General features: G+C 37.6%; 1 long non-coding RNA gene across 1 annotated transcript in view; it reads right to left on the bottom strand.

Annotated features, from left to right (window-relative positions):
• Positions 1–5,464: 5,464 nt before the first annotated feature.
• Positions 5,465–26,921, bottom strand: part of LOC119872654 — a 64,122-nt gene continuing 42,665 nt past the window's right edge. The window contains exons 3-4 of the long non-coding RNA XR_005361565.1: positions 8,481–8,559; positions 5,465–6,575 (exon numbers count right to left, since the gene is read on the bottom strand). This is a non-coding gene — a long non-coding RNA (uncharacterized LOC119872654). The remainder of the gene's footprint in view (positions 6,576–8,480; positions 8,560–26,921) is intronic.

Here is a 26,921-nt window from a genome sequence, read left to right on the forward strand (position 1 = left end):
CATTGGGTTTCCTACATGGAGCTCGCTTCTCCCTCTGCCTGTCTCTCTCTGTGTCTTTCAGGAATAAATAAATAAAATCTTTAAAAAAAATTGGCAATTTGTGCAAAATTATGTTGCGTATTTATAACGAGTATGTTGTATTTTGCAATGTACCCACTAGCACATGAACACACACACACACACATACACACTACTTCCCAAACCTTTGTCTTATTTTAACAAAAACCAAATATTAAATAAGTTGAGCAATCTGGAGTAATTATTGCACCCAGCTTTTAACATAGGCATGTAAATAAGTAGCGATCAACCCTGAAAACTGTTAAATCCACAGATAACATTGTGAACACTTTTATCACTATTATTATTTCTATCACTTTTTCTTGGGCCCAGTGAAATATGTTCCCATCTCTTTCAAAAAAACTCCTTCTCACATTCCAGAGTCTAACACTCTCTCATTTTTAAGTCATATATATATATATATTTTTTTTTTTTCAATCCAGGTCTCATACTTTACGGTTTGATAGAAAGAACCCTGGAGTCGAAGTCTGTTCGAATCCTGGTCTGACTCACATTTTCAACAATACTCATTAACAATTGCATCATCCTCGGGTCTACAACTTACCATCTGCCAGTCACAGAATCAAGTTCTTCCTATGCACTATTTTTTTTCAATCTTCATATCAACCTAGGGGGTTGATGTCAAATTTTGCTGTTTCCAGACAGACGTCATAGTCATAGATGTTGATCCTTCGCTGTGCAGCCAGCTGCCACTCTTTCTCAAGTGCTCTGTGAGTGGCTGGAGAGAAGTCCTCAGCTTGCCTCTGCTCTGGGGTTTGGTATGAATGCTCTCCGTTGTCAACTGCTGGACGATGAGAAGGTTGGCAACTGGCCTACAACCTTCATATTACAGACCAGATCTGTTGAGATTGCCTTTCTCCTCGTTTTGCAGATGACAAAGCTAAAGCCCAGAGAGGTTAAATAATGTATGCAAGGTCACAGAGCTAGTAAACTAGTAAAATAGGGACTTAAACCCAAGTGTGTGTAATTCCAAAGAACATCACTTGAATGGTTTCATTAGCTAATATGACTTTGCCGTTTCAATTCTCTCACTCGGAAAAGGGGTACCCCTAACAAAGCTTCCCTCCTCCAACCTACAGTTGAGAAGATCATTGCTTGAATATGCTGGGATCTAGGATATCCATCCTACTATTCCTTAAATGCCTTATGTACGCACCTTATTCTGGCGGTAACTTCCCAAGAAGGGGCTTTTTATTTGGGATCATTTAGAAATCTTAAATCCAGAACCTAGGTCTAAAAGAAATTTTATCCCTTGTATCAATCCTTTGAGTCATGTTATATGAAGACCATGCTTTTCTGCTTTCAGAGTTTCAGAGACCGTATTGTGAGTTGTCATATTCTTAAGTATTAGGATAGATTTCTACTTTAAGCTGCATTAGCTCCATCTTTGTAAAATTTTAGGTTCAATTGTCTGAAGTTTCATTTTCTTTCCACTCCTCAGGCATGAAGCTTCACCCTCCGCTCGGGCTGGGTGGCCGCACCCGCCCCCCTCCTGTCCCGGGCCTGGGTCCCATCTACAGAAGACCTATTATTCTCATTTCCTTTGCTTTTCCCAGCATTCAATTCTGTGATGCTTTCCCTCCTCTGCTTTTCATCCTAGGACTCAGACAAAGCCCTCTCTCATGAAGTGCTCTCTATCTTCATGAGCCATCTTCTTCCTGCTGCTCTCCTGGAACAATCTCTTATTTACCCTCAGCTATTGTGTCCATTTTCCTTTGTTTTCCCACCACAGCCAGAATCCTATATTCTTTCTTTTTTTTTTCTCTAACTTCAAGAAGCCTCTTTCCCATGGGCCCTTCCCCCTGACAGCCCCAAAGGCTCCCCCACCCCCATTCAGGTGAGTTAATGTGACTTGCTCCAGTGTTTTCTATCAGACCCTTTCATCCCAGAGCCTGAAGAGGGCACAGCTGCTTCTGAATCTCTTTTATTATAACAAGCTATGGGGATATTTGTCCTTCTTCACCGTGAAGGTTACAAACAGTATTACTGTGACAAGCGACTCTACAATGTCCTTGCTTCTCACACCCAAATCACTTAACAGCCTAGTGACCCAATGATGATAACCTCTTTCACCCTATGAAAGGCAGAGCCCTTCCCTTGACTTACCTGAAAAGTTACTCGCAATTAGCTGCTTGGTGCTTGTACCAATTCCTGCCTCTTGGCTCTTGATATTTATTTACTCCTCTCTTTCTGAAGATCTCCTGCTATTTTGATGCTTTCTCTTCCAGGTCCTCAACAAACCAAGTACCCCAGGTTGTAGAAATTTTTCTATATCCTTAGACTTGCACTCCTACTGTAATTTTTCCCCCACATTCCTAGGATATAGCTGTTATCAGCTGCATATTAACGGATTTAATCAATCTTATGGCTTAAAAGTCTAAAAGAGGAACTGGTTAGCTAAATCATCCAGAACAAGAACTGTTGAGTATTGCTTTGCCATCTTCCAGAGACCCTGCTTTCTATTTCTTTCGTATTCTGCTGGGCAGTGATGCTGCCCCAGCCATAGGCTCCCCTCTTCTGTTTGTCTGCTCTCTCATATTCCTCAGGACATGGTTGGCAAAATAATTAAGGACTATCTGAACCAATAATTATGACTCTTTGCTTATGGAGTCTCTAGTACCATGCTAATGGAAGGAGGGGGGAAAAGAGAGAAGATAAGAGCAAAGAAATTGAAAGATAGAAATTGAATTTTTTTTCCAGTTAAGAAGGATCTTTATTGTTTCCAAGAGAGAATTTCTTTTCTAATAAGCTGGATTTGATATGTCATCCCAAATGTTTCCTGATTTTGCAGTGAATTGCAAAGATGTAAATGTGACCCCAAAGTACAGCATTATACTGTGACAACTGTAAGTGATAATACAATATTTTTTTTAAAAACTAGCTTATTAAGGAGACTACAAAGAAAGCAAAAACTGAACATAAATTGGTTTCTAGTGCTTGCTGTGATTCTAGGTGCTATGTCTGCTGCAACATGCACTGTTTAACCATCCCCAGATTGACTCTGATGGGGGAGGATTGGGTCACGTGACTATCTGGGCCCCAATATCTCTGACCAAGGACTAACAGCACTGGTTGGCTGACTTGTGTCAATTTTGTCATCCTTTGAGTTGTGTCTGGAAGGTCTTTCATCAACCACATAGATCTACAGAAATCTGGGGATGATGGGGAGGCAAAGAGTGTTAGATAAGTTCCACTCCGGCAGGTATCCTATAAACACTGGCTGTTCAAACTATATAGTGTGCCTGAAAACTTGGTTAATGCTATCAATTAATCTCTGCATGTTGCCACAAAATTCAATCAAAATGTGTCATTAACTCAAGGAAAGCTTTAAAGGACGGAAATGTTTCACATATCAAAGTGCATAATCGAATATGTTTTCAGGACATTTGCTTCAACAGGAGTTTCAGAACGAGATTGACTGAACAATTATTTGCTAAACCAACTGACTACTTTCAGAGAATCAGCCCACTGATGTATTGCACATGAGATTATCATGACTTGTGAATTTTTGTTCACTACAACTTGACATACTGAGAAACAATCCCATGCTCAGGACTGTTGCAAACCAATGATTTTCCAGAATCTCATCTTAAAAATTTAATAAAGACTTTGTATTTTTAAAAAAAAGCTGCAAAAGCAACATGTAAAATAATTGTCAAATCCTGGTTCAAATTAGGTATAGTTTAAATTTTATACAGTTCCACTATATTCAATTCTGGTTCTCGTGGTTTAGATAAGCTTCATCATTGCTGCCAAATTCAAAGGAACTTTGAAATGATAGATATTAGAAAATTTTTTATGTCCAATTTTATTACATACTATGAATAACCATTAAATATGTGCCTTAAATTTATAATAGGCCTACTTCTAATCATAAAACTTTACACACCCACTGCAGAGAAGTCAGAGGGAAAATAACAAGGAAATCAAATTAATTGATCTTAGTGAAAGATAACTGTTATTTTCATTTGAACATATTTCATTGGCCTTTTCCTAGATGAGTGCCAGGACTTAACAAAATTGAGATCATATTCCCAACACAGTTTTGTACCTTCTGTTTTTACCTCATATATATCCACACATTGTCAATAACTACAAATGGTCCACTATATAACTGTTAGATCCATTATTTTGTCATGTACTGTTAGATAAGTGGAATTATTATTTTTAGTAGAAAAATATCATGAATGAAAATACTATTTAATAAAGAATTCTCTTCAGGAGTCTGAAGAGAGTGGGAAATAAAGCATGGGGAAAAATCTTTCATTCAGCTAAATATTTATCTTAATCTCACTACAAAAGATTGGAAATCAGAACTAGACTGAGTATTAAGAGAAAAAAAGGAAAGATGTTGAAGAATTTTGAGTAATATTGTGTGGCCTTAATACGTTATTAGTCATGACAGATAGAAATAAGTTAAAGATGGCTAAAAGAGAACTTGAAGAAGAAAAAAATTAATGTAATTATCAGGAAAGGAGAATCTAAAAATAGAGCTTTTGAGGAAGATAGCTGTACTTCACACGTACTGAGAGTGAAACCATCTCAAAACAGCCAAGTGGAAATATCTAATAAGCAATTTAAAAACTAGACTCAAAATTAGCTAGAGAGCAAGACCAGAAATAATATTAATAGCTTTTATTTTACCTAGCTCTGACCATGTGGCACTCGCTGCGTACATACTTTCCAGTAACTACCTATATATACCGCACACAAGTTTAACTTGAGAGAAAAAGTCTATGTCTGGTGCAACTCAGCAAATGGAGTAAAAGTCAAGAGATGAGATATCTTGAGGTGTGATGGCAAGAGAAAATGAAGTCACTTTAGGACATGTAGGTGAACTGGTATCAATCATTTTGTGTCCATGTATCATTCATTCAAGATGAAAAATCAGTAGTTCCCCCAAAAGAAAGTCAAGGTGATGTTAAGAAGTTAGAAGAATGAGTGCCAGGCACGAAAAACAACAGACCTCACTACAGAAAATGATTGTTCCAATAACAATGACAGTCAAATTGAACTCAATGAGTTCAGGCATTGTACCATGGTTTATATCCTCACAGCAAATTTCTTCTTTTTTTTAAGATTTTATTTATTTATTCATGAGAGACACACAGAGAGAGAGAGGCAGAGACACAGGCAGAGGGAGAAGCAGGCTCCATGCAGAGAGCCCAACGTGGGACTCGATCCCAGGTATCCAGGATCACGCCTCAGGTGCCAACCGCTGAGCCACCCAAGGATCCCCACAATAAATTTCTGATGCAGGTACTCATAGAAGTTTCCTGAGTCTGAGCAACAAATGGTCACAAGCCACATGGCTTAAACACCCAGAAATTTATTTTCTTACAATTCTGGAGCGCAGGAATATGCAGTCAAGATTTCCATAGGCTGTACTCCCAGCAGGACGGGAGACTCCAGGGAGATCCTCCCTGCCTCTTTCAGCTCCTGCTGGCTGGCACTTTCCATGGCTGCCATGGGTTGTGGCCACCTTACTGCTACCTCTGCCTCTTTCTTCGCATCACTTTCTCCTCTACTGTTTGGATCTTTCTTCCATGTTTTATAAGCACACCATTGGATTGAGGGTCCAACCCAAGATGATCCATCTCAAGATCCTTAGTTTAATTACATCTGCAAGGATCCTTTTTTCCAAATAAAGTAATATTCATAGGTTCCAGAGATTAGGATGTGGAAGTATTTTTTTTTGGAGACCACCATTCATCCCACTACAGTATAATAAGCAACTTTATTGTAATGTTAACTACGTGGAATGTGTGTAAACGAAAGCTTATAGGTTTAGCAACAGTCTCACAACTACACAGTGAGGACAGCCGTATTCAAACCCAGCTGATCTAACTCCCATGTCTATGGTCTTACCCACCACGCTGTGTGTGATACACAGAGCACAGGAGATGAAATAATGTAGAATAATAGTCAGAATCAAAGATCTAAAAGAAAATGCTTCTACCAATATCAGAACAGAGAAAATGACCACCATGAACTATGGACGTCACCAAGTTGGGGTGAGGATGTATTGTTTGTTACCATCAAGACCACACTGCCTATACATATTTGTTGCCTAAGTGAGTTGTTTGGTAAACTGTATAAATTTGATTTCACACTATGAGAGTCATAATTAATCTTTTTAAATTAATTTGTTTATTAATTTATTTGTTAATCTTTATGTTAACTTATAGATCCATCCCTGAAATAGATGGGCCTCAGTTGCTACAATTTTAGACAAAAGTTTAGTCCATAGAATAGGAAAACCAGAAAAGGAATTCTCCATGAGAATGGTGCTTGGACAATATAAATCTGTGTCTAAATTAAATTACTTGTTATATCTATACATTTTCTAGAGACATTGCTGGTGCGTTATTAATTACACACAATTACGTTGCAAGGTATGTGTGTGTGCATGTGCATGTGCGCATTCGCTGCTCCAAGTAGACTGTAAGACGGTTGAAGGCGGGCTTCTACTCTCAGTATGTAGGATAGCACCTTGCCTGTAAAATAAAACCAGTAAACATTTTTTGAGAAACTAATTTCTTGACCTATGCAAGTATCTGACCTATCAACATCAGACACACATATATTATTTAGTTAGTATAAAGCTGCCTTGCTTTCTTCTTTTATTGTCCATCATTTTGCTAATAGAATATGACAATTCAAACCCTAGGAAATTTCCCCCAAGGGATGGTAACGCTGGTTATGATACACGATCCAAACACCATTACTGTAAAATTCTAGTAAATACAACTTTGAAATATTGTTAATAATCAGTGTAGCACTTATAAGAATTGATCACATGAGGAATTCCAGGGCAATTGTTAGCTTACTATATTTGGGGCAGTGCCATTCTTCCTTGTTAAAGATGTGCTAAGACTGTTAGGGAGATCTATGCTGACCTTTTCTTACATAAACATACCACTACCATAGGTAGCCCATTCTTACACACATATTGATTTTTCTCCTATTTCCCTAACTTTTCAAATACACAGACTATTCCTTTCTTAAATCTCCATGTCAAGGAGATGTTCTTGACCATCCCATCTGAAGTAGCTCCCATCTCCTACCACCTTGTTTTATTTTCCAATATTGTTTTATTATTTAAAATTGTCTTTATCAAAAAAAATTGTCTTTATCAAAAAAAATAAAAAATAAAAAATAAAATAAAATTGTCTTTATCACTTCTATGCTCACTGGCATTGTCTGCCTTCCTTCCACTGTTTCTGTTATTCCTAGAGTGTAGAATAGTGTCAGGCACAAAGTAGGTCTTCAGTAAATATTTGTTAAATGAATTCACGAATAATCAAATTCAAACTCTTATGTATAATTAAAGCCCTGTGTTAGACTAATAGGGTGGTCTGCTTCTTGGCAAATACAGGAAAGACGTATAAGAGAAGAGGAGAGCTCTAGGTAGCTCTCAAATGACACTGCAGTTTTGGCTTTTCTTTCTGGTATTATTTTTTCTATGGGCCACATCTTTCCCTGGAGGTATTTAGAACCTTCTGCTATTTCAGAAAACAGCAGCAGAATTTTTATACTTCGAGAAAATAATTTTCTGATAACATTAGTCATATTGCTTCGTTTGACACTATACATTTAGCTGTAAGAGGTGTCACACTATAACTTAAAATTCCTACTTGATAGCTAGGGTTAACCAAAATCTGTTAGAAATGATTGTCTCGTCCAGGATAATGTCGGTCTCTGCAATCAGACAGAGGCCCTTCTTCTCACTCTCCTCCAGCTCCTTTGCCAGACTACTTATTGCTAATCTAACAGTCGGAGATGACCTGTGACTTTGTCCATGTTATCACTATCACTGTTAAACAAATTTAGCCTGTGTTCAGGACGCACTCTCGTCATCCCGTGGGTATAGGAACCACGGCCTCTCTTCTTTGCAGGGTTATTCTCTGCAATTGCCACAGTCCCTCACGCACAGACGGTCCTTTTTCTGTTGCACAAAGGAATTGTCAGGAAACAACTGCCAGTTCTCTGCTTTGCTCAGGCCTCATGTTTGACTCTAGGAAAGCAAATGTGTATAAGAGACAGGGCTGGGTGTCTAGGACAGATGCAGGAGAGAACAGGACTCCCGGGTTATGCGCTACAGACAGAGTAACCGTGAAAATATTCCCATCCATTGTGTTAGGACAGATGAGGAGCATTAACCCAACCCACCCGGGTTGGGAAGTGGGGGAAGGGTAGGTATCAGATAGGTTTGAGGTACCACCTCTGGCTTCTTCACTTCTCCTGAAGAACAAAGTTTTGTCTATTTAAAAATACATACCAAAAATAAATAAATAAATAAATAAATTAATTAATTAATAATAAATAATAAATAAAATAAAATAATAAAATAAAATAAAAATACATACCAAAAAAATTTAAAAATAAATAAAAATACCTACCAAACAAATCACGTCAGTGGATGTTTGGTGTTGCTTCCTCTCGCCCAGTATGCAACCAGGATCTTTTTCCTGCCGGTTCCTGTAGGTATAGATAGTGTTTTTACTTATCTCCTTGTCAGAGAAGTAAATGTTCTCTTATTCTCCAAAATTCCCTGGAGAAAGGCAGGTTATATTTTCATTTACCTCTGATATTGGTAATGATTTTGTTGAAGGATGATGGACACTAAATGTGTATCATTTCTCATCCCCTCTGCCGTTCAGCCAGGATGAAGACTTGAGGCAGGCACTGCTTAAGACAGGGAGATAGCCAAGTCCCTGATCTCCAGAGACTAACATCCTGGGGATGCCCAGGGGGTAGGAGGAGGCTGAACAAATAGGGTAATTTCAGCTAGTAATAAGAACTACACGGACTATAAGACAGGAAACAGTGTAAGTGGGAGGTTGAGAAGAGCTACTTAGCTAGAGTGGTAAGGAAAGGCAAAGACCTGGGAACAACAAGCAAGTGCAAAGGTCCTGGGGTCAGGGGTAAGAATACCTTGATTGAGTGATTGAAATAAGACTAGTGTGGCTGGACTGTGAGAGAGACAGAGAGACAAGACAGAGACAAAGAGGGATATGACAGGATAGTGCGAAGGTGGACTGACACCAGTTCTACTTTTTATCCCAAATCCCATAATGCATTACAATCACTTTTTCACGTGTGCATCCTGAAATTCTAGCTGCTGAGAACATATTGACACTTTTTTAAAATTTTCTATTAATGCACACAAAAAGTATTGAAAATATTGAACTGTGCATGAAAAAGAAGCTGTGAATATTGATTGACGATATGCAAAATGTTGGAAAAGCATCAGAGATGAGAGAGAATACTATAAATATTTGATGTAACCGTACACATATGACTCTCGTTCATGTTAGGTACTATGGGCCTTGCAAAAGCACCAACGTTATTAAATGCATCCATAGATCCTAAGTCAACTTCATGAGGTTTTAACTTTAAACCCTAAGTATCTTTCTTCATAGGCACCTCTTCTCAAAAATCACATTCTTAAAATCACATTTAAGGTATTTATTTTGGCTAACTTTTAGTGAGCTCTTAAAATATCCTAGTCACTATGCACACTCTTTATATGATAGCTAATTTAATCTTCCCCACAATCTTATGAACTAGAAATCATTGATATTCCCATTTTGTAGATTATTAGGGAACCAATAATAAGGTTAGGAAACTTGCCCAAGGTTACACAGAACAACACTACGCCTGCTTACACCTTTTAAATCTGTGGTGAGGTCACTCCAATTCAACCTGCAATGTCCAGAAATAAAGTCAGCCATCAAATGAACCTAATGCTTATATTTATAAAAGGAATATTTTCCAGATCTTTCTTCTTTTATAGAGGTTATACAGAATTGCAGGTAACTATTTCAGCTCTCAACGTGTGCAAAGAAAAAAAAAACACTTCTATTTTTCTCCAATCCAATGTAAATTTAATGTAAACCACCTGTCTTCCTCTATCTATCTATCTATCTATCTATCTATCTATCTATCTATCATCTATCTATCTATTTATCTAATAGGGACAGAGCACAAGCAGGGGGAGTGGCAGGCAGAGGGAGGGAAGAACAGACCCCCTGCTGAGCAGGGAGCCAGATGTGGGGCTCCATCCCAGGGCCCTGGGATCATGACCTGAGCTGAAGGCAGACGCTTAACTGACTGAGCCCCCCAGGTGCCCCTAGTCACCTGTCTTCCTAACAGCATCTGAATCTCAGTCAACCTGGGGTGCTCCCTTTTCCCTGAAGTTAAAGCTAAGTTTTCTCCAGTGTCCAGGCAGTGGGGGGAAGAACATCCCTCAAATTGATTGCATTTGCATCTGTTCCTCAGGAACCCACAAGAGTTCCTACTGAGTCATTTCTTGTTTATGCTCCCCTTGGTGGCTCTAGAGCCTACTCTGCCTGCTGCTCTAATCTTCTGCATGAAAGCATGAAAATCGTCTGCTCCCGCATGCCCTAAGAGGCATGGTAAGCTTGGGTATGGTGCTACCCAAGGCCATTGTTCATACACATTTTATTTCACTGATCTTTAACACTCAGGACACTGGGAACTCCATGAGGTGATCAAGACCCTGGACACATCCTGGAGCCACTTCCTGCCCAGGGTCTTCCTGTACACAGAGCCACTCCTGTCCTGGGTCTTCCTGTACACAGAGCCATTTCCTGTCCAGAGTCTTCTTGTGCACAGAGCTCCACCTGGGAAGGGAGCAACCAAAGTCTCTACAGTTAGACTCCTCCAGACCCCTTCTGGGATATTTTTGCCCTGATCTGGGAAATCAGCCAACACTTGCACGAGGTACAGGGCACTCCTCCTTTCTCAAAGACCCACAGTATCAATGTCCGCCTCTTAGTTTCTCTTTGTCCCTCCCTGAGGCACCCTGTCCATACCTGGTGATACGCGCGGAACTTACATCATGTACTCTCCAGAGTCTATTGTATATTTGGTTTCTCGAGTCCCATCAGTTTCTGTCTACGGTCTCTGCTTTGTAAACTCAACAGCCAGCCAAAAAATTCAATGTTAAGATCTTTCTGTTGCTTTACTTTTTCCTTGAGGCAATGCATATCTAGCTATTGAGTCCATGAAAGGCCAAAAAGTAAAAGAAAATATTGGAGAAATTTATCTTTATATTTCAAATATTATATTATGGCATAGATGCAGTTGGTTAGCTCTCCAAGAAAAACCCTTAGTGAATATAATGTGAGAGGATATATTAGTGTTTACCAATATCTCATCTTTGGAGAAATAGCAATATTTTTGTTTTATTTTGTTCTAGACAGAAATACTAAATGCCTTGCTTCAATTCCAAAGTGTGTGTGTGTGTGTGTGTGTGTGTGTAGGTGGGATGGTTTCCTATATCCCATACCACCAAACAATTGTTGAACACCAGTAAAGTGTCTTACAATTCAACTCAATTACAACACTATCTTGGCAAATTGAACACCAATAAAACATAAATTTATTAAAAAAAATAAAAAATAAAAATAAAAAAATTACAACAGTATCTACCTGTAGATAGCATCGGGGCCCACAGGTTCGGGGCTCAGTCCTACAAGTCTGCTCCCCCATCCTTCACCTTCTCACACACACTTCAGACCACCAGTCACAATTCCAGGTCATCACCTGTGCTTCTGAGCAACCATCTATAGGCTAGAGGTTCCTACAACCCCCTTCTTGGGTTCAATTCCTCTGCTAGAGCAGCTCACAGAACTCAGTAAAACATTTTACTTACCAGATTCCAGGTTTATTATAAAAGGATATAACTCAAGAACATCCAGACAGAAAAGATGCAAAGGGCACCATATAGGAAACTTCCATGCCCTCTCTGACTATGCTGTTCTCCCAGCACCCCTCACCAACCCCAGAAGCTCCAAACCTCGTCTTTTAGGGTTTTTTTTATCACAACATTGTTTATTATGTGAATTTTTTACAATACAAACAAAAAAAATACAGAAATTCAAAATATGTATATAGCTAAATGCAGAATGGTGACTTTTTTTTTCTTTTCAAGAGGCCATGATTCCCATTTCTAGTGAAATAAAGAGACGGCACATAGGTAGAAATAGGTTGGTCGTTAGCTTCACAATTTTGCCTAGAAATGAGCTATAAATGCATTTTTTCCCCCTGCTACTTACCATAAAGTAAGTAAAAAGGGAATTAAAGGAAAGTTTCCTTTTTGGTTCCTACCATATGAAAGATGCTACATTCTATTTTAATGATGGATTTAACAGCATGACAAAAATCATTATTATTTTTTTGTTCTTGATGGAGATTAAGATGCCTTGTCTAGGTTGTTGTGTACTTAGAAACTAACAGCTCTAAGTACCTTTCCTACATTTTCTTTCTTTCTTTCTTTCTTTCTTTCTTTCTTTCTTTCTTTCTTTCTTTCTTTCTTTCTTTCTTTCTCTCTTTTTTTTATTAAACAGATGTCTTCATTTTTTTTTTTTTTAGATGTCTTCAATTTAATGCAAGAGAACATTTTACTGTTGTCTTTTAGGTTTTTATGGAAGCTTCCTTACAAAGGCATGATTGATTAAATCACTGGCTACTGGAGATTGATTGAACTTCCAGCGCCTCTCACCTTCCCAAAGCAGGGGGAGACCTGAAAGTCCAATCCTCTAATTATATGGTTGGCTTTTCTGGCGACCATCCCCCTACCTTTAGGTGACCCAGGCACATTCCAAAAGTCACATTAACATAACCAAGGGCACATTTGTCACTCTCATCACTTAGGAAATTTCAAGGGTTTCAGGGGCCCTGTGCCAGAAAGGAAAATGAAGACCAAACATATATTTCTAGTTTATAAATCACAATATCACAGATATAAAAGAGGACAGGTGACAGTAATACCAATCTCTAAAACAATTTATAAAAATGTATTCTTGTGCTATATTACTTTTAAACTATCCACTGCCTGCTTCTCATCTAACCCAGAGAGTATTTTAAGGAATAGAATATGATCTTCCTATATAGAGTTAAGAATTTACCAATGTTCTCTTGAGTCTATTTCCTTGGTTACAATTCTTCTTAATGCCAAGGTAAATTCATCCTTTGCAAGAATTCCCTAATTCTTCCGTAATCACAATATTCCCTGAAGTCTCCTCTCAGAGTTGATCTACAGCACACAGTCCTCCTTTGTTGTTGTATCAAAGGATGACCACCAACGTAGTTGACAAACCATACTCCTGTGTTTTGGGTCTTTTTTCCTTTCTCTCACAATGAGTAATGAATGGGATTCATGTAACTAATTCAGCCCAGGGTCAACAAAATATCATGTGGGTAGGATGCTTCTGCTATAAAGAAACTAGCATTTACTTGGAAATTTCTCTCTGTCCAGTACCAGCACAGGACCACTGTATAATCCGCTTTCTAATTTAATTTTGAAACCAGATTGTAGCATAGGTATTAGTATCTTCATTTTACCTGTAAGAAAACTGAAGAAGCATATCATAGTTTCATAGTAAGGAGAAAAGTTAGTATTCAAACTCATGTATTTTTTAATATGCATTCATGTTTCTTCCTCTTCACTGAAAAGCTGAATATCTGTTAGAAGAAATAACAAGAAGATATGAAAGAGTGGCTCTTGAGTGATGAAGAGAAATGTCCATAATGAGCAAAAATATGGGAGACTGTAAGGGAACATGAGAAAGGAACTTAAGCATAAATTTGAGTTGGAGGTACCACAGATCTTCAAGCTTATGGGAATTCCTATTATATTATAACAAATGAAAGACAAGAAGACCTGAGCCCAAGGCAGGGCAATGATCGAGAGCCAGGAGAAGGAGGAAAATCCTAGGGATGTCAGTGATGTAGATGGATGTATACTGCTTTGCAAAAAATGGCACATACAGAGCCACCAGCGGGCACTGGTTAACTGGCTTTCCCACGTTGGGTGCAAGAGTCTTGACTAAAGTTTCAGTTGGATCCTACTAGAATGGGTATCCTTTTTTAACCGTACACCTAGACTTTAGTTTTTATTCTTTATCAGATTTGGAAATTTTATAACAGTTTTGTACAGAACAACTAAATTCACGTTTACTAAAGGATAAGTTTAAATGTATGTTCAAAGACCAACAAAAAGTCATTGTTTTTTATTTAACTGTCCAGCTAGAACTCCAAGGTGGTGCTAGTCGCAGATGCCAATCCTTCCTCAATGAGGTGAGGCTCTTAGCCACGTGTATTTACAAAAAGTGCTTTGGTCTCGGTCCTATCCAGGTGCTTCCATTGCCTCTGCGTGTGCATGTGTGCAGGATTGTGTACACGTTCTGTTCTTCTGTGTTTTATGCCAAAGAACTCGTTTCGTCTCAACTGGATGCCTTGCCCTGTCTATTTGGATGTGCTATCAGTCTTGCCATCTGCAATCATCAGCATTCTTCAGCCATGGTATTTCCATAACTTTAGCTTTTTATCTTTGTTTTTCTACATTCTACTGCAGGGATCTACACACATGTGGAAACCTGAAAGGATGACACACTCTTCCAAACACGCACTGGGAATGATCTCTCCACAAACTACTATTTTAAGCAGGATTTTATATGTTGCCATGAATTACAATAGGAAGAGAACAACTTCTGGATTAATGTTCCCTCCGTAAATCCCTCAGTACAAAACAGAAAGAAAGAGAAGGAAGAAAGAGAGATAGAGAGAGGAAGGAAGGGAGGGAGAGAGGGAGGGATGGAGGAGGAGGGAGGAAAACATGATTATTTTTGTACCACTGAAGGTTTCTTACACCTGCAGCAGTTATAGTTAAGGCAGTCTGCATTAATTCATCTGAATTTGCTATTTTACCATCGCACGCTAACTTATTTATAAGCTATAGAAGCACACACAAAAATAAGTTTCTTGAACACAGCCATAAACCAATGTTGATTTTTAATTTCCTTTGAAAAAGATATATTTTATTGCCTACTTTTAAAATAAAATTCTGTTCTGTAATAAAATGAACAGTGAAGTACCATCTTCTAAAAAAAATGCAGAGAGCTGGCCATTTCTGATTTTTTTTTCATTTCTGATTGTTTATAGAAAAACTAAAATGATTGAGGAAGAACAGATAGCCAGGTAGGTACAGGCATAAAACTTGGTTGGGTGCTCATGATGATACTTACACAAATCACACTTAACTATGTTATGCTAATTCTAAAATGAATTTGATCAATATTAACCTTACTGTCTTCACTTTAATCTTGAAATGTCTCTTTACTATATTGCTAGAGTATTTTGTAAATTCATTCATTCAACAAATAAACCTTTCAACAGAGACTGCATCCAAGGCTCTGTGCTAACTTCCAGGTGATGCAAAGATAAATGATTTCCAGAATCTACGCACAAAGGCTAAAATCACATAAATATCATAGTTTCCTTTATTTATTTATTTATTTATTTATTTATTTATTTATTTATTTATAACATTTTTGAAAAGATTTATTTATTTGGAAGAGAAAGCCAGTGAGCTTCAGCGGTGGGAGGGGCAGAGGAAGAGAACCTTCAAGCAGACTGCCCACTAACGGGGAGCTCCAGAAAGGGGCTCAGTGTCGCAACCCAGGGGATCACGGCCCGAGAGATCATGACTGGAGCGGAAACCAAGAGTCTCACGCTCAACCGAGTGAGCCACCCTTGTGCCCCTATAATAGAGTTTTACATCTTCAGTGCCAAGGTTGGGTTTCATAATGCACTGCTAAAGGTTAGATGAAAAGGAATGTTGATATTTTCAGGAAAGCAGGAAAATGCAATTTCAAATAACTCTTGCTCTTTGTTCCAGAGATATACAGAAATGGTCACCGTATTACCCCAGGGTGGATGGCAAGTTCTTTCTGTCTAATTTCTTGTGGTTGGAACTCATTTGACACCAGCTCATTTTTCCTGCCAGCACAGTCAAGGTGTTCCGTGGGTTGCACTGTGAATGCAAGTTTATGCTGTGCTGGTGGAGTGAGGCTCCGGGCAGGAGGGCTGGCCCACAGAGTGTGGACAGACCTTGCTTTGTGCCACAAAACACAACCGCTAAATCAAACAGGGGCTTTTGGTGGATGATAAAACCTCAATGCAGTCAAACAAATGTGTTCTAACTGCAGTGGCAAATATTTTCTTCCTCCTGGCTGCCAGCTTCTTTCAAAGAGGATTCCCAAAGGCTTTTTGTCTTTGGTTTAGGTTTTGTGGGGGGCAAATTAATTCATGATTTGTTGTTATTAAAAAAGAAGGAAAAAAAAAAAAAACAAGGCAAATCAAAACAAAACAAAACCCCTCTTTCTCCAACCTTCCTTAAAATACCCACAGGAGCCCACCCAATGGAATGGCCTGAAACAAAACACTTTTGTTCAAAGCCAGTAAGGCTGGCGACCTGCAAGGTCTGCCCATAGCTACCTGTATCATGGGTAGCTGCAGAGAATTATGCAAACTGGCAAACTGGGTACATTTCACTGTTTTTACAACAATATGTTTTATTGTTCTCTCGCTAAGTTCTTTGCCGAGGGCAAGGAGCACTGAAGTAGCTGGCGGTGGCCCAGACACAGCTGTCAGCGGGAGCCTTACCACTTCTGGCATCACTTTTTTAGCCAAGAGGCACTGCGATTGCTTACCAACAAGTCACGATGAGTTGATAATGCAGGTGGACTAACTCATAAATATTTCAGCATTTGAGCATCTTTTTCCATCCATAGCGACCTAATATTACAACGGGTCCTCTCCTATGATGGGCAATTAGAGACAGGTAGGAGCAACTCTTAGAAAATCCAGGAAAATAGAGCTACTCTTCACTAAGCACACTGAATGGCTGATCGACCGGGGCTGGAACAGAACACTACTGAAAATTAAGCTTCGTTTAAACACTTTTCTTAAGTCTATACTATTTGAGTATTTTTTGATTGTGAACTAGTTATTTAAAAACATGGATTTGCTTCTCTAATGATGTTAAACCCCCAAAGTGAATTACCTGAAATGAATCTCAATAGGTAAGAAAGAGGGAAAAAATGGATTGTGTGTGACTAGAGGCAATCCATAGGATGGTACTTGGTATGTTGAAAGAAGTCCCCCCTTGAATTTTCATCAACTCTTCACCATTTGAATTAAGTGTTTGACAATTACTAATATTTTACTTAGGGGTATCCCATTAAAATGGATTCTTTACCATCTTCATAATGCTTTTTCCATTCTTTAAAAACTATATGGGCTACAAAGCCTCGTGTAACATGTTGCATGAAGAAGGTTCCACAGCCTCTCTGGCACGCAGCTTCGGCCACCTTCTTTCCCTGCCCAGGGCACTTAATTCTTCCCCCCTTCCCTACTCTTTTTCTTAATGTTTCATCCAAGCTTTCAGAACACACTAAGAGAAAGGATCTAGGGCACTTGCAGCTATGGCAATGCCGTGGAGTATGTGAGCCAGATTGTGGATGCCAACCCTGCAGCTCACCGTACATGGGGCTGATCCTACTTCACGGTGCTGCTTGGGGATGAAATAACACATACAAGGCTTCAAAAATTTTAAGGTGGAGAGAAGTAGGTGTTATTGTATTTCAGTGACAGAGAAAATAATGTAAATATGTCACATTTTGTGCTTTGATCGGAAATGCTTCCAAATCCAGAGTCTTCCTTCATTCAATTTTAAATCAAGTGCTGAAAATACCAGAATAATTTCATGCGGGAAGGGAGGGCAACCAAGGCAAAAACTTTTTGGTAAATTGAGGTTGGTTTATGTTCCCGAAGCAGAAGCAAAGTAATTTGCTTTTTCTCTCCAGTGAACATTTTCCTCTCTGGATTTTCATCCCAAACACACTCGGAGACTAGATATTTTCAGAAGTATATAGAATAAAATAATAACTGTCTTCAAAAAAATAAATAAATAAAAGTAACTGTCTTCAGGTCCTTCTATTTTACCACCCTGTTTAGGTGGGACAAGACTTAATTTGTCTAAGGTGGCAACTTTCCTCATTTAGCTTATGCAACACTGTTTGGTTTTATTTGTGGGTTCATTTCAGGCTTAATACTTTTAAAAGGAAAGGGACACATGTGTTTCTGGTTATGTTTGGGGGTTTCTTTTCAAGCTGTACATGAATCAATGATCTCTCACACAAATAAGTGTCATAAAAAAGCAAATACCCGATAAACTGTGAATAATAATCCAAAAACAGAAAATGCTAGCCTGAATCAGCCAAGTAACTGGTTTAAACAGAGAACTGGGGGTATTGTGTTCACAGCCAAAGCCGGATTTGAAATTTCTCTCCCAGTTGCACTGACGATTCTTTCTTGAAGCACTAGATGGCACTATGAATTCACTTAATTTAGACCCAAAAAAGCCCATCAGTAATTTCAAACAGAAAAAAAGATGAGAATTTTCCTTAACTGATGTGATAGTCTGACACATATTCTTAAGGAGATGAATTTATATGATGTAACAGTTATTACATTAAGTTTCAGTGAAAAAAAAAGCAGCATCTTCTTTCGGCAAAGGAAATGTGACTGTTTCTACGAACACACCCCAGTCAAATCAATGCTCAAGAGTCGAGTCAGAGAAGAGTCAGACATGCATGTTGGCTAACTTGACTACTTTTTGACTTTCTTGACTACTTGACAGTCAAAACAATCAGGCCAGTTTGTGTGTCAATACAGCCTGCAGTTTTCATGTTATAAAGTGAACTTCTGTGTTTGGTAGATTTCTTTGCGGCTGCCTTTGTAGTCTGGCTGGTTAGTTCAGTTGGTTAGGGCACTCTACTAATGAGGCCAAGGTCACCCCAGTTTCCATCCTTGCCCGGGGGGTACGTTCTCCTCACAGAGAGGAAAGGCTGTTTCTGGACTGAAAACTATGACCTTAACTCTGACCAGCCATCTCATGAATGCCTGATCTTCAAAGATGACTGCATACGAAATTCCGGATGATCAGAATAAACACATCATTACAAGGAGATAAAAGCAACTCAAAGTGTATATCCTATTAACAAGAGATCTGCAGTGCCATTTTTTTTCTCTAGAAAGGACCCCGAGAGTGCTTCTACAATCAACTCTGTTAACTAGCAAAGTTGTATTCCTTGTCCATCCATTCGAACAGTGTTAAGAACCCTCTCTATGCCAGGCAGGGCACTAGATATTGAAGGACAGGGAAGGAAGAAGTGGCCAGTACCACAATGACTTAGCAATCTCATTAGGAAGATAAATAGGTAAGCAAATGTTAGATAATGTGACAAATACCATAATAGATATTTACATAAACTGTCAGGAAGCAAAAAGAAAATCTGACTTCCAGGCAGTCATATGAACTAGATGGTAAGGGATTGATGTGGACAAGAGCCAAACGTGTACAAAAGCATTCAGATGAAAAAAAACAGCATGTGGGAACGGAGGTGTGTGACACAGAGAAGCATGTTGGAGGACACAGAAGTGTTTCTTGTGCCTAGAATTTTGGGTATGTGTTGGGGAGTGGCAGTAGTTGAGCTGGCAAGGAGTCCAAATTAAATCAGATAAGCTTTACATGATCTTAAATTTAAAAATCGATGAAACCAAAAATATAAATATCCATGAATCCTCATGAACATGAATAAACAGCTGAGTAAATAAGTAAATGGGGGAGATGGGATAAATCTCTCATCCAGAAGAATCCTGAATAATGTATGCAGAGACTACCCCTTCAAGGAGGTGGAACATAATTTCCCTCTCCTTCAGTGTGGTCTGAATATAGTAACCTTCCTTCAGAGAGTACAGTATGGAAAGAGGGATAAAAGAGTGAGTGACCATGGAAAAACCTGGCGAACACCCCTCAGCCAGGTTGATTAAGGTCAACAATGACAGTGAAAAGTCATGTTCGTGGTACTTTAGCACCATGGCCTTCTTCCCCAAAACCCACACCTTCAATTTAACCATGATATCAGAAAAACCCCCATGGAAGAGCATTGTGTAAAATATCTGACCAGTGCTCCTCAAAATTGCCATAGTCATCAAAAATGAGGAAAGTGTCACAGCCAAGAGGAGCCTAAAAAGACATGACAGCTAAGTGTTACGTGACATCCTAGATGGAACCCTGGAGCAGGAAAAGGACAGCAGGCTAAGACCAAGGAAACATGAAGTGTGGACTTCACTTAATAGTGTACCAATATCAGTGCATTAATTTTGATAAACATCATACTATTATATGACATTAATAAGAAACATTGGGTGCAGGATACAGGAGAACCCTCTACACTATCTTTGCAATATTTTTTTTTTGTCAATCCAAAGCTATTCTAAAGGAAAAAGTTTAAAAATCTGAGTAGCAAATTATCATTTTGAATAAAACTAAGGTATTATTTTTTTTCAAGAGCTATTTGTAAATGTGGGAGCATTCTCTACTTATACCTCTCCTCTAAAAGGAAGGAAGGAAAGAAAGGAAGGAAGGAAGGAAGGAAGGAAGGAAGGAAGGAAGGGAGGGAGGGAGGGAGGGAGGGAGGGAGGGAGGGAGGGAGGGAGGGAGGAAGGAAGGAAGGAAGGAAGAAAGGAAGGAAAATTGAACTGGACTTTGGCTTCAAAAATATCTACACATTTTGAGAGCCACGTAACATACCCATGTAACACAATAAAGTGATTATAAAATAACTGATGGAAAAGCCATTGTCAATCCCATCCATGATCAATGGGCAAGGATGGGGAATAGATACACAAAATACTCACCAGAGATTATGAATTGTATTCCCATATTTTTCCCCAGTGGGATGATTGAAAACACACCAGTAAAATTCATATTAGACATTTCAGTTCTCCAAAGTCTTGTTAAAAGAAAAACAATCAAAGGATACCACTTTAAGTTAGTATTACACGGCATACAAAGCCTGGGCTTCTTCAGGCACCAGACACAGGGAAGAGACACGATGGAAAGCATTTAGAAGGAACCAAGAGAGACTCCTTCTTCTTTATGAGCAAACATGGCTCATAATGTTTAAAGAATAAAGACTGTGAACAGGATAAACTTGCTGCTCCCATTTCCAGCTGAGGAAACGAAGGCTCAGAAAACTTGCTCCCACGACAGCAGCAGTGGCAAAAGAATGGCAGTCTCAGGCTTGTTTTGCAAAATGTATTCTCTGTACATTGTGTTCTATGTAAGTGGTATCCCCTGGAATTGTCAGGCCTGGCGGAGCTGTAGAAGTCAGAGCAAATCCAGGTCTTCCGAGCTCTAATATTGTGTACTTGTTTCTCATTAGGGACAGTTGAATAGGGACTATTTACCCAGTGATATTTTTGTTATTGCAGAAAAGCAATTGTTTTGTTCTAGATTCTTTTTTGCTCACTCTGCAGCTTGCATTGGCAATGAGAAATACCATCAGTGCACCAATCCAAGGGCAAAAACATGATGTGTCCCTTAGTCAGCAATTGAGGGGAAAGAGCATTTATTTCCAGTAATACTTAATAAGCAATGCTTAATAAGGTTCATTAATACTGAGGAAAAAAAATTTTTGACTATCTCTTATTATAACTCTCAGTAGATTTGTGATATTGAATTTGTCTTCCTACTTGATAGTTACTCACTTACATGCTGAGAAGTTTCTTTCATCTAAGATACTTTATGGAAAATTTTATCTTTTGAATTATTTCTTTGAATTATTTTGTGACTTTGAATCATTTTGATGATTAACAACAGTAAGAAACACATTATGTAGTGATACAATAGACTCACACAGGCATACACATACATTTAGCTCAACTCACAAGGCAATATATATGCTTCATTTGTACAATCGCTCATATTCTTTTTTATTTTATTCTCATCCATTTATTAAATTTAATTTATTATTCACTAAATAATGAGACCCTTTAATTTCATATCATGACTTACAGTTTAAAGAATATTACCTTGAATATTAATTCACAAAATATATCCATAATATTACTAAACAAAAAATCTTTTTAGACTCCTTTATATTTTAGGTGTTATACTGAAACAATGCCAGGTATATATTTAGACTCAATGAGTTTTTTCAAAATTAAATAAATTAATTAACTTTCTAACTAAAACATGTTGGTCATTTGCTGTAATTGCTAACCAAATGATTTTAACATGCCTTGGACACTGACTTTTTATTTAAAAAGCACATTAAATATGCTATCAGTAAAGCTGATAAATATAGACATAATTAACAGAGATATATATCATAGACTAGATGTAATACATATCTATTAAACTTCACTTCTGGAAAATTGCCTAAATGGCATGAATCCTAAGTGTTTAGCATCCTTTTTCAAAAGTAAATGAAGTAGTTGAGGAAATTTTCAGTGCTGATAAACAGGTATAATATACATAGAATCTAAATTAAAATTATATGAAATCTTTTCTTAAACATAAACTTGAATCTTGATTTACTTTTTATGGAAATTCCAGAAATGAATGCTTCTTAGATTCAAGATGAAAATATCTGAATTTCTCTCTTCTCCTTCCATCCTATCTTCTCCCATATTTTCCCCTCTCCTTTTTCCTTTTACCTTTTCTTTTTATTATATGTGGCCAGATATAGAAATAAGTATAGATATAGATGTGTGCAAATATATGACCAGTTGTATATACATACTTAACATATGTTCCCTTACTTTTTCCACTGAGATGGCCATGGGAACCGCGGTGTCTATGCTACAATGAGCACACGAGCAGCCAGACGTTGGTTTCTGAATACTATATGCTCCTGAGCTTCCCACAGAAATGACTTATTCCAGGGTTTGGGCAATGAAAATATCAGATGAGCCTGAACATCTGGTTTTACCAGAAAGTAAGAAAGAGCTCCAAGAATGGTGGGAATGGTGGGGACATGCTGTAAGAACCCAAGAATCAGCTTGAAGAGATTTCCACTGGCAAAATCTGAGATAATTTGACCATGAAGACCTGAGAGTAAGAGGTAACTCAACCCATTAAATAAAATAGGAACTCAGGAACTCATATTGGCACTAATTCATCAAATTGAGAGACTGATAAGGAATGGGATATTGCCAGAGTCTGAACATACCACACCACCAAATCCTAATTAAGTTACAAAGAAAGGAATATAGCTTCACTGTGAAGAAGCCTGAAAGTCCTTCTTTAATCAAGTGAGCAATGTGAACATGCCCATTAGTGACATGAACTGAGGTTGTAAGCCCCAGACAGATAGAATGAGGGAAACTCAGTGTCATTTCTGTTCTATTCCTACCAAAGATGCAAAAGTTGAATATCATCAGTTAGAAAGACCTGATATATTTCCTTATTTGCTCAACCCCTCTGTATATAAGCCAATCTCCTAACCAAGCCAAGATAGTTCTTGGGCTCAGCCCCGCCACTGGCTCATCAGCTCCGCAGCCACGTTAGCCCTTAACCTCGCTGCTTCCTTCAAGCAATGGGATGGATGCTCTCTCCACTATCTCATGTTAATATTCACTTGGGAGATTTTTACTGCAATTTTAGTTTTATAAAGTGTTTCTATTAAGAGATGGAGATGGTGTTTATTGTATAAACTTGGCAAAATTTAGAAAGCACCGTCTAGAATTACCGGTTGCATTTTACAGGTAATACAGACTAAATATATATACTAAACATATAGATATATGTACTACACTTATACACTATATAAGTCTATATACTAAATATATAAATATATATAAATATAATACTTCCAACTTTTTTCTATATAATTCTTGTTAGGTAGAGAGGTGTTATAAGGTATTTCATATTATCAAATAACATCTCATAATTTTCCCCTTAATACTTCTTAAATTTTTATACTAATAAATATTCTTTTACAATACTACTTTGATGACTGCATATTATTTCTCATATTAATTTAATCAAAGTTTTGGACATTGGGGGTGTGTCCAAAGTTCTTCTATTATAAATAGTTCTATATGTGTATACTTTGCATGTTCATGATTATTTCCTTATGAAATAAAATTTCTGAAACAAAAAATTCACATTCATAGCATTTTGATATTTATTACCAAAATGCCCTCCAGAAGCATTATAGCCATTTTTATTCCTACTGAGAAGGTATGAGAGATCCTATTTCCCACAGCTTTGCCACATAAGCTACTATATATATTTTTTAAAGATTGTATTTATTTATTCATGAGAAAGAGAGAGGCAGAGATACAGACAGAGGGAGAAGCAGGCTCCATGCAGGGAGCCTGATGCGGGACTTGATCCCAGGACCCCAGGATCGCGCCCTGGGCCAAAGGCAGGCGCTAAACCGCTGAGCCACCCAGGGATCCCCAAGCTACTATATTTTTTTAAGGATCTTTAATTTGTAACTTTATTTCTTATAATAATTTGATTTTTGTGAGATTAACCATTTAAAAATGTTTATTGGCTTCTTGTGTTTCTTTTTTATGAGTTATTTTAACCTTTTTAAGCAATCTTTGGAAATTGTCTTTGTTGAAAATTTATATTCATTTTCTGAGTTCAGTAATCCTAATCAGATGCTATAATCCTCTATTTCAACTTAGATTTCCATCCCTGTCCTTGAGAAATTTGTAGAGCAGTGAGAGATGCAGACATGTAACAGAAACTACAACACAAAGTGAAAAGTATTTTATCAGATACTTTTAAATTTTGATATTGGAATACACTCGAAGAAAGCATTAATTCTCTATTGGGGGTCAGAAAAGTCTTCAGAAAAGAAATGACATTTGAGCTGGACTTTGAGGAGAAATGAGAGCTTTCCAGCTAGATAATTGGAGAAAAATATCTAGTGCTGAGGAAGAACCATGATCAGACACTTGAAGCCATGAAAATGAATGGCTTGTTTAGGAAACAATGAAAAATCTGATATAACTAGAATTTGAAATATATATACCTGACTCAACATACTCACACACACACACACAAGCACACACACACACACACACACACACGCACAGTATATATGTACATAGTTTATATACTCAAAAATTTCCATTTTAACAATATATAATTGTAAAACTCACATTCTACTTTAATTATCAAATGCCATATACAATTAATGAATGTAAGAGATATGTTCCTTTCTAATTTCCACTGAGGTAAACATTTTGAACTGAGTGGTTGCTTTCACTTAGTAGCCAAAACCTTATAATTGGGAATCATTTACTCAAAAAGATTTTTGATGTTGATCCATTCATCCCTTTATTTGTTTTTTAGTTGTTTATAGACCATCTATATGTGAGTAAGCAATTTTGAAATTCAGAGAGCCCCTTTACATTGTTTTTAACAAATGTGTGAAATTCTTATGAATCTGCCACAAATTCATTGATATTAAGATATAGTTATCCAAACAAAACAATAAGTAGTCTTATACTTCTAACAAAAATTTCACCCAAAACAAAAATAATTCTGCAAATTGTGGTGCCTTGGTGACTCAGTTGGTCATGTGTCTGCCTTCGCCTCAGGTCATGATCCCAGGGTCCAGAGATCGAGCCCCACATGGAGGCCCAGGTCGGGCTCCCTGCTCAGCAGGGAGTCTGCTTCTCCCTCTCCTTCCATGCTCTCTTTTGCTGTCTCTCAAATGAACAAATAAAAAATCTCCAAAAAAAAAATAATGATTCTGTCAATGATATTTAACATGTAATGGCCCAAATCTTTTCCTTATGTTTCTACTTTTAAGCATATTTTATTTGTCGTGTCTTTTAAATATCTATTAAGAAACTTAAGTAGAAAAAAAAAAAAGAAAGAAACTTAAGTAGAATTTTAATTAAAAATTAAATTATTTTCCTATACATAAAGATCTCAAGCACCTTGTCTTGTGTGTGTTCCTTACACAGGTAATCTCAAACATGTATGAAACATGCTAGCTTCAATAACAAACTATGTGAAACTTGACAAATATATCTTAAACTCTTAAGTTTATATAAAAACACTAAATCATAAATTAAAAAGTACTTAACTGAATTCCTCTTCTGTGAAGGCAGTTGGAAAATGCTGCTGGGAGTGAAATTGGGACACAGCCCCCGTAAGTACAAAAATTTGCAATCCAATTAAAGAGACAAAGTGGATACCAATGACAAAAACGTAAATAACAACACAACAGTTAAATAGTTAATTATGAGAACTACTCGAGGCTTGTAACAAAGCAATATGTTATTAATTGCCAAGTGTGATACATATCCATGATGTATTAAAATTTCAAACAGGAAGAATTCAGAGTGGAGCCAGAATGACTTTGGAAGGTTCTTTCTCCCTAATTTCCAGAAAATGAAACCAATAGCATACATCAACATCTGTTAAATCTTTTTCCCCATCCTGTAGAAGATATTTCATCTACTTACTTTTTCTTTGTTCTCTTTTCCACTGCCATTTCTATATAAAATGTGGCAGTTTAAATGACTGTGAAGTCTATAATGTCCTTTGAAACATAAATCTCTGCCAAGTTGTTCAGATTTTGCTGACCACACAACTGACTCCACCATTTTGGCTGAGTCAACAGTTTCCTATCAATTTATTCAGATGGATGAATTACTTGCATGTGTCACTACCCTGATGTATACTCAGGTGAGATCCTCTGAATTTCCCCATCCAAGCCCACCCACTGGCCATAACATCAGCATACATCCATTTCCCCTGGCTCCCTGACACAAATACTGGCAGGGTCAGGAGGCTAAGGTGAGTTGTAGGTTTCCAATTTGCACACCACCATTGCTGGATATTTTCTCCAACGTGATTCCTTCTCAATGTGAACCCAAACTTGACGTTCATTAATATAACTATAACTGCATTCATTTCCACACCTAGATTAGTCATAAGAGTCTCTCACATTTGTAAAAAAAAAAAAAAAAAAAAAAAACAACAATGTAAAAGAACTCTGAATTTCAAACTGCTTGTTCACACATAGGTGATCTATAAACATTTAAAAAATAAATGAAGGGATGAATGGATCAGTATCAAAAACCTTCTTGAATAAATGATCCCCAATAATAAGGCTTTGGCTGATAAGTAAAAAGTAACATCCAGG

This window comes from Canis lupus, chromosome 7 (assembly GCF_011100685.1).
Source record: "Canis lupus familiaris isolate Mischka breed German Shepherd chromosome 7, alternate assembly UU_Cfam_GSD_1.0, whole genome shotgun sequence".
Classification (NCBI taxonomy): domain Eukaryota; kingdom Metazoa; phylum Chordata; class Mammalia; order Carnivora; family Canidae; genus Canis; species Canis lupus.